This window comes from Mobula birostris, chromosome 25 (genome assembly GCF_030028105.1).
Source record: "Mobula birostris isolate sMobBir1 chromosome 25, sMobBir1.hap1, whole genome shotgun sequence".
NCBI classification, from domain to species: Eukaryota; Metazoa; Chordata; class Chondrichthyes; order Myliobatiformes; family Myliobatidae; genus Mobula; species Mobula birostris.
The window spans coordinates 29,814,621-29,828,316 of NC_092394.1; positions in this window are offsets into that span (position 1 = coordinate 29,814,621).

Genomic DNA, 13,696 nt, shown 5'->3' on the forward strand with positions numbered 1-13,696 from the left:
ACATCATTTGCTACGGATAGCCTCGCGAGTCTTTTTGGGTGTTTAGCTTCAATCATCCACCATTACAGCTAATTTTGAACTGAATGCTGATCAGAGTCAGCAACATGGTCACATTAAGGCTGATTCCTGCTTAATGAAAGCTCTATTTTGAAACAAATTAAGAATCCAAGGATGAGATCCCTGACATTTTCCTTCAAGTACGTAGAAATCAAAGCATGAGCCGGGGTCTGATTACCAATCAGATCTGACATTTAAATTTAGTTCTGAAATCATTATTTAAGAGTGAAAAATATCTAGCCTAATTCAGAGGTATATTAAGCCTTTGGTTATTTCATATTATGTAGTAGGACTGGTTTGCCTTTGTCATACATACATTAAGGTATTAAAATGAGTAAATCCAGGTTTATTGCTTTTCAAATCTGACATTATTTTTCTTTTATTTGAACGGCTGAATTTATTCAAATCAGTTTAAGGTGGTGCATTGACCATAAGGATCTAAGAAAATAGGAGCAGAAGTAGGTCGTTTGTCTTTTGAGCCTATCCCACCATTCCATAGAATAATGACTGATCTGCCTTCGACCTCACCTCTTCCGTGTCGGTTTCCCACAGACCACAATCCTTCTGATCTTTCAAAACGTTACCCACTTCCTCTTTAAGTGCCTCCAGTGACCCAGTCTCCACAACCCTCTGGGGTAGAAAATACCTGAGATTCACCACCCTCTGCAATAAGTAGTTACAACGCACCTCAGTTTTAAATAATATTATGCCCACTCATTTGACATTCTGCCACTAGTGGAACCATGTATCTTTGGGATCTTCTATGTTTCATTTCGGCCCTCCTCACTCTTCTAAACTCCAAACAATATGGATCTAATTTATTTTGTTGCTTGCAGGACACTCATTTCAATCCTCTCATCAAAGTTGTGTGTTATTTTAATCCTGAATGGTAAAGGCTCTTTCAGATTTAAAAAAAAGTATATATAGGTGGCAATCTGAACTGGTGATTACTGCAGACATGTATAATTTCATGCTGTGATTAAATCATTATTTGAAAAGACAGCACAAAATTACATAATGATCCTTAATATGTTAGCAATGCAATAACTATCCAGTAGATGTTCCCACCATTTTAATCATATGTATAAATATAGGATTTGATTGTGCCTTGCAATCATAACTTCATTGCCAGTGGCAATTTATTCAACTCCTGAACATGAAAATTCAAACAGAGTTAAAGTAAAATTGCCCCGTCGCAACACACAGTGGCCTGGAAATTACTTTATACAGCTACAAGAAAAAAGGTGGTGAAAATCAACCATGACTTCTTAAATGGAGCGGCTCGTGGGGCAAAGTGGGCATCTCTCAACTTGTGTGTTCAGCCTAATCTGGAGAAGAACCACATAGAGCTATTTCTGGGATCCTTAGCTCCCAATGGAAAATTAAGTAGGATTTTTGTTTTGTCCCCGCATATATTTTCAGGTGCAATATTTACAGTTGATGTCAAATGTCACACAATGTTACAAGCATGATTTCACAGCCTGAAAAACAGCAGATTTTACTTACACCCAGAACAACCCTGTTGCCCCTAAAACTATATTGCTTAATTGGACAACACTCAGTTTGTGTTCTTGGTCTCCCTGAGGTCTGTGACCAGAACCTCATAGAACTTCATCACACAGATTCCTGGGCTAGTTTGCTGAGGAGTTCATCACTGCCATCCTCAGAATTATTCCAGCTTCCTGCCATATCCTCATTGTTTGCTGCTTATGGCTGCTTTTGGGAATTCATCATAGCTCCACACTTGTGGAGAACAGAGTTAATCTGTTTTTCCATCAGTCAACAGGAGTAGACAGAATGACCAGGGGTTTTGTTTGCATTTCTAGCTTCTCCAGACTGCCTTCAGTCAGATTCTGGACATTATTCCTTTCCAAGGCACCTGCTTGGAATATGAGACTATCCTTGACTTCCACTTCTTCATCCAACCAACAGAAGATGTCTTTTGTGAGCAATGTTCTTCACCATTACATTAAATCCCTTCTGAACCCTTGGGAATACTCTCCCACCTCTGATTCTTGCAGAATACATCATTTAAGTACGAACTCTCTCCTGGATCAGAAAAAATGCTGTTTGTGGTATGGGACTTTTAGAGCAGGCTGATAAGGGTGTAGTTAGCAGCATCAAGAACCTACAGCTGATCAGCAAGGATCAGCACCCTGATATTTTCTCATCCAAATAACACTGTTTTGTGAATCTCACATTTGAAGTTCATGATCTTTTTGGGACTTTGGAAAAGATTATGATTACCTGTTAGTCCATTAAGTTATAGTAAAGATTTTTAAGCCAGAAATGAATAAAGATAATCTTTGAGGCCACTTCAGTTTGCATGACAGTTTGGAAAAATAAATCAGAATTATTGCTCTTGTGTAATGCTACACTCATGCCACTATACAGTGGGGTTTGCTTTGGATATGTGGCATAATTATTAATAGTTTTCAGCACATCATTTTAAAAATCATTTCCTCAAACCTTCATGTTTTACCAGGGTAGCACTTATATTCAAGCAGCTGAAGTTTCCATATTTATTGCTAGCACCATTTATTGCACTCAGCATGGATCTGCTCTGTATTGTGCATATGAGAGATAACAGCTCTGCTGATTCAAGCACCTGTAGTTATAAAGCTTAAACCATGAAACGATATGCATTCCCAGCTACCTGAACCTCAACCTGAATTTTGCTGATAATTATGGCAAAAGGAGCAAAAAATAAGTATTTAATTGTCTTGCAGCTGATTTGAAAATGCTTACCATCGTCATTTCTCATTTCCACATCAGAGGTATGAAACTAATCCACAGTACAGGGAGTAATAACCCAGAATCTGTGGATATAATCACGGAAAAATTGGCAGTAATCCTCATTAAATGAGGTGCAACTTTTAACATGGTATAAGGATTATTGCATAACCTTTTCATCCTTGATAAACTAATACACGATTAGAATCTAATTCCTTTGAAATACCTACTTTAAAGTTTCTTGAAACAACGTTGAAACAAAATTTTGTTAATAGATTTATGTTATTTCAACTTTTACCTTAACCTATGTATGTGATTCATTCTTCATTCTTTTCTCATACAAGAAGTGTAAAAGTTATACAAATTAGCACTTAATGCAAAAAATAAACATTGTAGAAACTGGATTAAAGTGCTGCAAATATTCAGCCATTCAGGCTGCATCTGTGGAGGGAGAGAAACATAGAACATCTGAGGTCAACAAGTTTTCATAAGCTTCTTTTAGACTGCTATTTTCTGTCTTATTTTGCTGCCAGTCAGAATTCATTCATTTCAATCAATACCTGCTTAACCTACTTGGTGGACAGTGCTGTGTCTGGCCACCATAGTACCAATTGAAGAGGGAGTCTGACAATAACTAATGATGGAAAAGAAGCAAATCATGCCATAGGTCTGCAGAAACATCGTAAACTTTTAGAGATCATTGCTGAGTGCAATCCCTTCAATACTGATCAGAAGATTTGGCCAAAATTTACTCCAATATAGTCTGCAGCTATATAGGAACCGGAGTGTGTAATTTCTCCCTTTGTATTCCCATTCTGACAGAGCTTGGCTGGTCTATACCACAACTCCATTAACCTACCTTTGCTTTGGATTTCTTGATGTCACTACTTAATAAACTCGTAATTCCTAGAAGTTGGACCCTGCAATGTTGTTTTTATCAAGGCTGTGTGATCCAAATAGATTTTACTCTGAATAAATCGCGCTACAATCAATCTTTGGTGAATCCACGCCAACTGCATAATTGAATGTTTTTCAGCATTTGGTGCAACCAAATGGCATTAATCATGCAGAACGCATTTTTGGCCATACGAACATTAACTGGAGCTCTAAGCTCCAGATAGTGACAAGAGCAGAACATTCTTAGTAAAGGGAGAAACACTATTCCCAGTTTACTCTTATTTTAAAGGGACATCTTGCTGGTATTGGAAGACCTCATAAGGTAGTTTGAAATTGTCGTCAGACTGCACAGACAACTCCTAATGCTCATAGAGTGTGCCAGAACATCCAAGGCATCTTCCAGCATTTAGTTGCTAAGCAGCATATTGAATGGGTGTCTCTGTGCTCTTACTAATCCTGTTCCTATGCTTTCTGGTCATATGGTCTTCTGGCGATGTCTCCTGATAATTCCAAGGACTCCTTTATTGTAAGGGACTCAGCACTGTCCAACAGTTTCAGAGGTCAACGCTGCTTCATGAGGTGGAAGCTGGGGATAAAGACACTCTTTTTTTCATACCTCTTTGTACTTCAACCACATGAGCTGAGCAGAGAAACAACAATAGCCATGCAAGTTTAGGAAAATGCCAGTGGTCTCCTAAAGAATCTGATGAAGAGATACCGTGCCTTCAACACGTGCTGAAGCTTCATAGTAATATGGTACATGCTGCAAATCAGAGGTGCCAGAAAAAGGACAGCAAGGAGGTGCTGACCCTGAGAGTCAGGAAGCAGATGCAGAAGAGCAGGAGGGCAATGAAGCGGTGCCCCTGCTCAATACCAGCAGCTACATCTTGCTGTTGAACAGAGAAGGTTTAGACAAGCCTTGAAGGATTCTCTTCTTGAGAGACACTTCTGCTAAACAGATTGCACAATCATAGTTGCAAACCAAATGAATTCTTCACACTCCATCTGTTAACACCATTACCAATGAGACAGCCCAGATGACACAATATTCCCCTGCATGTTGGTTGTCAGATCCACTGGGAATAATTATAATATATCGGTGATATGTATCCTGATCTAATTTCTTAACTGGCTTGGTGTAACATCTCTGTATTGCTGATGAATGGTGCCTCATGTATGGCACTTTGACTAATGCACAAAATGTAGTTTTGGCAGAGGAGCTCCCTGCTCCAGGTGTAAATGGTGGCTGAGGGCTTGACTGCTTCAGTGTGCATTCAGACCTGGTGATGACAATTCACCGGCGTAGGCAAATGCGGCTCTGAATAATAGTGGGAAGGGAGGGCCAGCGAGGAGTTCACATTTCAAGCCCTTTATTGATGAGAAATTCCTCACGGAAGTGTGATTGAATTTAAGGCATTGAACTTCTTGAGTATTTAGAAATGCACAATGGAGGAGAACTGATGAAGCCTCTGAGGCAGATGTATCACAATTCTCATTGTTCACAACAGCTTGATTTGATCACCACGGTATCTCATTACCTGCTCAAGAAGACTCTTCTGATTAAATACTATTTCACATTCTGTATCCCTGGTGTTTTTAATCCCATCCATAAAATGATGCTGGTATTGAGCAGTTGTTTCATCTCACCAGGCAACCATGCACATATTACTCATCCTCTCAAAGTTGTCTCTCCTTTAGAGGTTGTTATCAGTTTCGGAAGAGCCGATCAGTCAGGAAAGAAGGATCCATGGGAGGGATTAATTTCACATTGCAGGTCATACTCATTCATTGTCGGAACTGGACGGCAGCCATGACATCAGTTAAATTTTGACACAGTTATGTGCTGAGCTGCAGTAAAGCAATTATTTTTATTTGCAAAGCATCCCTCACTATCTAAAAGCAATCATGGTTTTCCTTGGACATGCTGATCTGACGTACATGACAACGAGATTCTTGCCAGGTGTGCCTCACAGAGTATACAGCAGATATCACTTCAGTGCGAATTCTCTGTACACAAAAAAAAACAGGTATGTATGTGCTTTAAATGAGAAAGCCATTTGGCAATTGAGTTGAAAATTGTTTACAAGAAAATGAAATCACATAGAGTACATAGGTCTGTTTAGTTTATGCCATCAAACCATTGCCCTTACCTTTTACTCATCCTGAAGGTAAGCTTGATAGGTGAGGGTAACGATGCAGGACCTCCCTTGTGGCTGCAGGCTGGCCACTGAAAGGATTTGTGGAGTTTCTCCACATTTCCAGCATCTGCATCCTCTTGTGTTTCCCTTTTGTGTTTGTGCAAGTATCCTTGACGATCTCTGGTAGGACAACTCAAGACTTCGGGCCAAACCAAGGAGCTGCCCTGAGATGGCTGGCTGTACCTTATCCGTGCCACTCATGGATTTATATTCCCTACAAGGTTGCTCCTCAGCATCCTCTGCCCCCAAGGCAGAAAACCCTATAGCTCAAACCCTTCAATTCTAGTAACATCCTCCGGGCGTTTTTTCTGCACCCTTTCCTGCTTCCTCATTAAATTTGTTTTCATCCAAATTTGTGATTTTTATGAGATGGATCTGATTTGATATTAATACTAAACGCAATTATATTTTAGCACATAACAAAAGACACTTCCATTTGATCATCCATGGGGCTGTGTTCAATTCTAGGTTACTATTTCCTTTTCCATTTCACTTTAAAATGAACTGATTCACTTTTTAAATTGATATAGTATTATTCAGGATCTCTGCTTCACCCATCCATCCCTACCAGTCCCTCCCCATACTCACCTTTCACCCACTTATCCCAACCCCCCACCACCCCATCCACCAGATTACTGGGGAAATAATTTCCTCGCATCTACCCTATTACTTTTTCTTTACATGCTTTAAGTACTTTGCTCTGATCATACCTCCGAAATTCAGGGAAAACAAATAATTTATTCTCTCAGATTCTTTCTGTCATGTGGAATATATTTTGTTGAATCTGCCATCTTTAAATTTGGTGCTTAAAATGAACATAGTTTTGCAAAAGAATCCTCCATCCTGCAGAAGGTTCTTTGTCCAAAACACCATTAGTGTATTACTCTTCGTAGATGCCTCTTCACCTGCTGAATTCCTCCAGTTTTTTGTGTGTGTTATTCATGTAGTCCCAACAAAGTAGCTGTATTTGAAGGTTAAGAGTAATGCAAATACCTTTGCCTTGTTGTTGGTCATTCAAATTTCCTGCGGTAACTGTTTATAATCTTTTAACAAATGCAATTTTAAGAAAAATAGAAGCAATTAGCTTACACAGTACAGGAAATCTTGCAAGAAAATTAACAATAATACAGTAATAGTCAAAAACATTATGCCATCTGAAAATGTAAAAAAGAGAATTTAAACACAATTTTATACCTATGAAATCCTCAAATGATGTTTATTGGATTCCCCATTTTTTATAGTGGACTAACTGAAATCGTGTCCTACATACACAACGTGGGGCTACTTACCTGGACTTTCAATTTCTCCCTCGTTTTTGCCTCGATCTCATTTTGCCTGCAATGCTGTGACAAATGGAGATGTCCTCCTGTTTACATGAATTCATTCCTTTTTGAAAAAGGGGTTTAGTCGCAGCTTTGTCCAACACATGTAGGTAGCCTCCAACCTGATGGCATGAACATTGACTTCTCCAACTTCCGCTAATGCCCCCCTCCCCCTCGTACCCCATCCGTTATTTATTTATATACACACATTCTTCCTCTCTCTCTCTCCTTTTTCTCCCTCTGTCCCTCTGACTATACCCCTTGCCCATCCTCTGGGTTCCCCCCCACCTTTTCCTTCTCCCTAGGCCTCCTGTCCTGTGATCCTCTCGTACCCCTTTTGCCAATCAACTGTCCAGCTCTTGGCTCCATCCCTCCCCCTCCTGTCTTCTCCTATCATTTTGGATCTCCCCCTCTCCCTCCCACTTTCAAATCTCTTACTAGCTCTTCCTTCAGTTAGTCCTGACGAAGGGTCTCAGCCCGAAACGTTGACTGTACCTCTTCCTAGAGATGCTGCCTGGCCTGCTGCGTTCACCAGCAACTTTGATGTGTGTTACATGTACAGATTGTTGGGCAAAGGTGCTCTCTGGGTTAGAGAAGGTCCTGACTTATGGGAATTTTTTCCCATAAATTTTGAAAACATTTTTCAAGACGGGGAAGATATGAATGCAGCTGTGTGGTCAAAATGGATAACATTATTAACAAATGCAGTTTTTGGAAAAATATAAGTAATTAGCATCTGAAAGCAAAGCAAATCTTTTCCATTGACACTTGTAAAATGAAACAATAATGCTTTAAGGTCATTGGATGTGGACATTCTGTATCATAAGAAGACAATAACAAATGTTCATGCTAATCATCTCTTATTGGAATTGTTCATTTCTGATTTATTAAAAAAGTGGCTTCTAGACAGTTCTGAGGTACATAACCTACCTATATTTATATAGTGCTAAGTAGTTCACAGTGCTGTTCAAAAGCCTTAAGCACCCTACATTGTCCCTTAGACATAGTCTCAGATGGTATGGCCTCCACAGAGCTCTGATCTCAACATCATCAAGGCAGTCTATGTTTGTCTGGAGAGACAGAAGCCAAAGTCTGAGGAAGAAATATAGCAAGTTCTCCAAGATGCTTGGAATAACGTACCAGCCGACTTTCTCATAAAACTGTGTGACGGTGTACGTAAGACAATTAATAGTTTTAACTGCAAAGGGTGGTCACACCATATATTGATTTGATTTAGGTTTTTACTGGTTACTGCTCTTTATAGTATTTTTTGATATTTAGAAACATTACTTTTGAAAGCATCTTCACTTTACAGAATATATTTACATGAGCCTCAGAGTTTTGCACAGTACTGTATGTGTTGTGTTGAAAATATGTTTAAAAAATTAAAATCTTAAACAAAAACTTTCTTGCCCTTCTTGCGAAACCAGCCTCATGGTGTACCCAAGCAAATTATCATCCTTTGGTAACATCATATAATTGATTTCAGAAAATCAATCTATGGAAAAATTTGATCAAAGTTTTATCAAATCATCTATTTAAGGTTTCATTAATTTAGATTCTTTTGGAGCTTTAGTCAAATCACCTTCTACATTTTCAAATGCCAGACCATTTTAATTTCTTAGTAGATATTTTAAGCTGATTTAATTAGTGAAATAATAATTTCTGAGATTAAAACCTGAATAGAGCTCCTTCAAACTTGTAGTAGAGAACAAAATTAGAAATCATCTATGTAAGTTGGTCACTGAAAACTGCATAGTGAATTCAGAGAGAATGTCTTTATTCAACGAATAGTAAGAATGAATTACAAGGAAAATAAACCTTAATTTAACTGTTGCAAGAACCGCCCCTTGTAATAATGATCAGTGAGGCTCAGATAATCTGTATTTACCAAAAAGTAACTTTTATTGTCTCAACTAAAAGGCAGGTGAGTTCACAATCTAACTGCTTGTGCACCCTATAGAATTCCTGACCCTCTGTGGACAGTCAGTGAAGAGAAAAGGTATTACCCAGGAAAGGAGTCTATGCTGGCTAGGCGTGCCTCGTGGTCCCGATCTCCATGTGTCCATGGGGTCCTCCTTATCTGCAATGGTTGGTCTCTGGTTGCTGGAGAATTATCGTACCTGTGTATTTGGTGCTCCTGACTCTTACAGTGTTCTTCATCAGTTGAACTGGTGGATCTTCATCCATTGGCTCAAGGTCACCTGACCTACCTGGGTCATCTTCTGACTGGTTCTTGTCCAAGGCTACAACCAACATTGTTTCATGGTTCTGCCCACCCCAGCATTGTATATTTGTGTCTTTCAACTGTGACTGGTCCAAACCAGTTAAATGAGGTGACCCACACAGTCTAACGAGATTACAGATTGCTTCTTTGGTAGGTCTGACATTTTACATAATAACCATATATAGCCATATAACAATTACAGCACGGAAACAGGTCGTCTTGGCCCTTCTAGTCCATGCCGAACTCCTACTCTCACCTAGTCCCACCGACCTGCACTCAGTCCATAACCCTCCATTCCCTTCCTGTCCATATATCTATCCAATTTAACTTTAAACGACAACATTGAACCTGCCTCAACCACTTCTGCTGGAAGTTCGTTCCACACAGCCACCACTCTCTGAGTAAAGAAGTTCCCCCTCATGTTACCCCTAAACTTTTGCCCTTTAACTCTCAACTCATGGCCTCTTGTTTGAATCTCCCCCACTCTCAATAGAAAAAGCCTATCCATGTCAACAGTAAGTAGCTACTCATCTGAGAATAGTCTCAAGTTTAGCAGGTCATTACCTGAAGCTACTTGTGTCCACATTCAATTGCTCTGATTTGTTTATCCCGGAGCAAGAATCAGTTCAGAATCCACAAAATGTGGGGAAATCAAGACAACTGGCTTGTTTTCATCCCCTGTCCTTGATTAGACTGTAGTTTCTTCTGGCCAACATAACCATATCCCCTCAGTCCCTCTCAGGTATTCTGTTACTAATCGCCCAAAAGTTGGTCAACATCACCCATCGCCTTGAGGTGATTATCCCAATAAATAAAAGCGTCATTTACCCTCCAAAACCACACCTGTAGATGGTTCTAAAGGGATCAACTGGGTGTCACTGCTCTGGGGACCTGCGGCTGCTTCTGCAATGCATTCTCTGTGAAGGTTAAGGGTTAATATAACAGTTGAATGATGATTTTATTTTGAGGAAGGATGAGCATATGGGAAAGAAGGGGTTAAGTAGAAAGTATTGGATAAGGAAGGATGCTCAAGAGGAACATAAACATGGTCTGGGACTTGGATCAAATCCTCCTCTCCCATGTATTGTACCCAACATACTGTAATATTTCTGTCCCTGCACTCAATTAAAAAAAACAACAGCTTCTATCTTGAGTCAATGAATAGGCTTCTAATTAATTTGGAACTGTAATCAGCTCCCAAATCAATGATGAAAGGTTGCTAATTTGCAAAACTTGAAAGGGAAATGGATTTTACTGTGATTATTGATCACCCACCAGTTCCCAGGCACTTTAAAATTGCTATCAACAAAATTAATCAGTTTCTACAAACTATCTCAAGGGCATTGGTCTATTTAAAGACCATTTATTTTGATCTGTAGGGTCATTGGTGGGTTGACATTTGGAATAATGTCCTTAATTTATAAGGACGTTCTTGTATGGGAGATAATTCACAACAGAAGCAATTCTGGGAAACCAAGCTTACATTTATGAAGAGAAACCTTTTAGGTTGAACTTAGAGAAAAGAAAATTATAAGAATATGAGCATGCTGAGAGGTATAGATGTAGGTGGAGGCACAATTTGAATTAAGCTCCAATTACAAAATTTAAGGTCTTTGCTTCAAAATTAACCTACCTCCAGTTAAATTAAAGATCAGAATAAATTAGATCCCCTACCTCTGTAATGTTGCTGACAGATGGAGAGATTCCCAGTTAAACACAATTAAAACAAGAGTTAATTTACTAATAAAATGCAACTTACTGAATATGTGCTTGGTGTTTAAAGACTTAAACATGTGAAATGATGATTGAGGACTCTTTATACCATGATTTTCCTTGTGATGTAAATGTGGGAGTATATGCCAGATCCATCTATAATTAACAAATGCATAATGGGGGGGGGGGGGCTAAGACCAATTGAAGACCAGAAAGACAAAATGGTGTATGGATTGTATTCTAAATAGGTGCCATAAATGAAACTTAATCAGAGAAGAGGATGTTACCGATGTGGTGGTACAGAAGGACGAAGTAGTGCCATTAGAGAGGATAATAATAGATCAGGTACTAGACTGAGATTAGATATTTAAGAGGTTGACAGTCATCTAGAGAAACCAGCCATTTGACTAACGTGGAAGTTAGGATCTTCAGGACTGAACCTGCAGAGACTTAAGCAATCATTTGACTGGGGACATGAAACTACAGATGAAATAATCTGGAGCAAAATAAAACTTGCTGGAGGAACTCAGCAGGTCATCTTATCAGATTCCAGCACATGCATCCTCTTGTCTCTACTCATCACCTTCCAGCCTCTGCTTCTGCCTCTACCTCCACCCCCCTCCTCCTCTACCTGGCTCCATCTATCCATCATTTTCCTCCTCATTTGTTCCACCTATAACCTAGCAGCCCCTATCTTGTTCCTCTTCACTCTTAGTACTTAATCCAAAATGTTGACCATTTGCCTCCGTGGATGCTGCCTGATCTTGAGTTCCTCCATCAGTATGTTTTTCATCTTCCCATCCTCCTTTGTGGGTCTAGTTAGAACAGTGCAGTGTTATGAACGTGGCATTCCTCCTTTTCAAAAAAAGAAACATTATCTTGGCAATTAGAGGATACTAAAATTTACTGTGGTGGATAAGCATTTAGAAGCCTTAATAAAATTGATTAGCATTTGGAATAGTCTTTGGTCAATAAATGACAGTTCCAAAATTTTGCTATGTTCGAGTTAAGCTTGATTGTCTTGATTTTGAGTCCTTTGAATCGGTTTTTTGTTTTATTGGTGTGGTTTGAGGAGATTTCACAAAGCACAACATTTTTAACATCAGCAAAGTTAATGCCCACTTAATTAATCTACCATAAATTCATCTAATATAAATATTTAAAACCTGGACTTTGGTATAGATCATCTTAATTTTGCATTCGTAGGAGATGAGGCATGTAGCAAGTGATAAAGAGAGGCGAGAAGCCTCAGGAGAGCAGGCACTGCTCGTGAAATGTACTGGCTTCTGCCAAGGAAAATTTTAACACTGAAATACAAAGAGAAGGAAATTTGATGGATTTGAGGTAAATTTATTCCTTTAAAGAAAAAAGGACTGTCAAATTGACAGTGCCACGGTTGACAAGGTGCATGGAGGCAAGAAGAGGCAAAAAAAGAAGTTTTCAACAGGCATGAACTACAGAAAGCATAGAAAAGTACAGAAAATTAAAGGGTGAAATAAATGGAGGAGGTAGAAAAGCAAAGGCATGTTAAGACATGTCAAATAAAGTGAAAGAAAATCAGAAAACATTTGATAATATACATAAAGAGCAAGAAAATAACTAAAGAAAGGGTCAGATAATTAGTTTACCTTTATGGGTTCTATGTGTGGAAGCAGAGAATAGAGGTATGGTTTTTAGCAATACTTTGCAGCTGCCATCATGAAGGAGTGGGATGTGGTTGAGGGAGGGGAATAGCCATTGTAGTTAAAGAGGTAAACATAGAAACATAGAAAATAGGTGCAGGAGTAGGCCATTCGGCCCTTCGAGCCTGCACCGCCATTTATTATGATCATGGCTGATCATCCAACTCAGAACCCCGCCCCAGCCTTCCCTCCATACCCCCTGACCCCCGTAGCCACAAGGGCCATATCTAACTCCCTCTTAAATATAGCCAATGAACTGGCCTCAACTGTTTCCTGTGGCAGAGAATTCCACAGATTCACCACTCTCTGTGTGAAGAAGTTTTTCCTAATCTCGGTCCTAAAAGGCTTCCCCTCTATCCTCAAACTGTGACCCCTCGTTCTGGACTTCCCCAACATCGGGAACAATCTTCCTGCATCTAGCCTGTCCAATCCCTTTAAGATCTTATACGTTTTAATCAGATCCCCCCTCAATCTTCTAAATTCCAACGAGTACAAGCCCAGTTCATCCAGTCTTTCTTCATATGAAAGTCCTGCCATCCCAGGAATCAATCTGGTGAACCTTCTTTGTACTCCCTCTATGGCAAAGATGTCTTTCCTCAGAGTAGGGGACCAAAACTGCACACAATACTCCAGGTGTGGTCTCACCAAGGCCTTGTACAACTGCAGTAGTACCTCCCTGCTCCTGTACTCGAATCCTCTCGCTATAAATGCCAGCATACCATTCGCCTTTTTCACCGCCTGCTGTACCTGCATGCCCACTTTCAATGACTGGTGTATAATGACACCCAGGTCTCGTTGCACCTCCCCTTTTCCTAATCGGCCACCATTCAGATTCCACAGATAAAGTGTGGAAGTTTTGGAAGGACA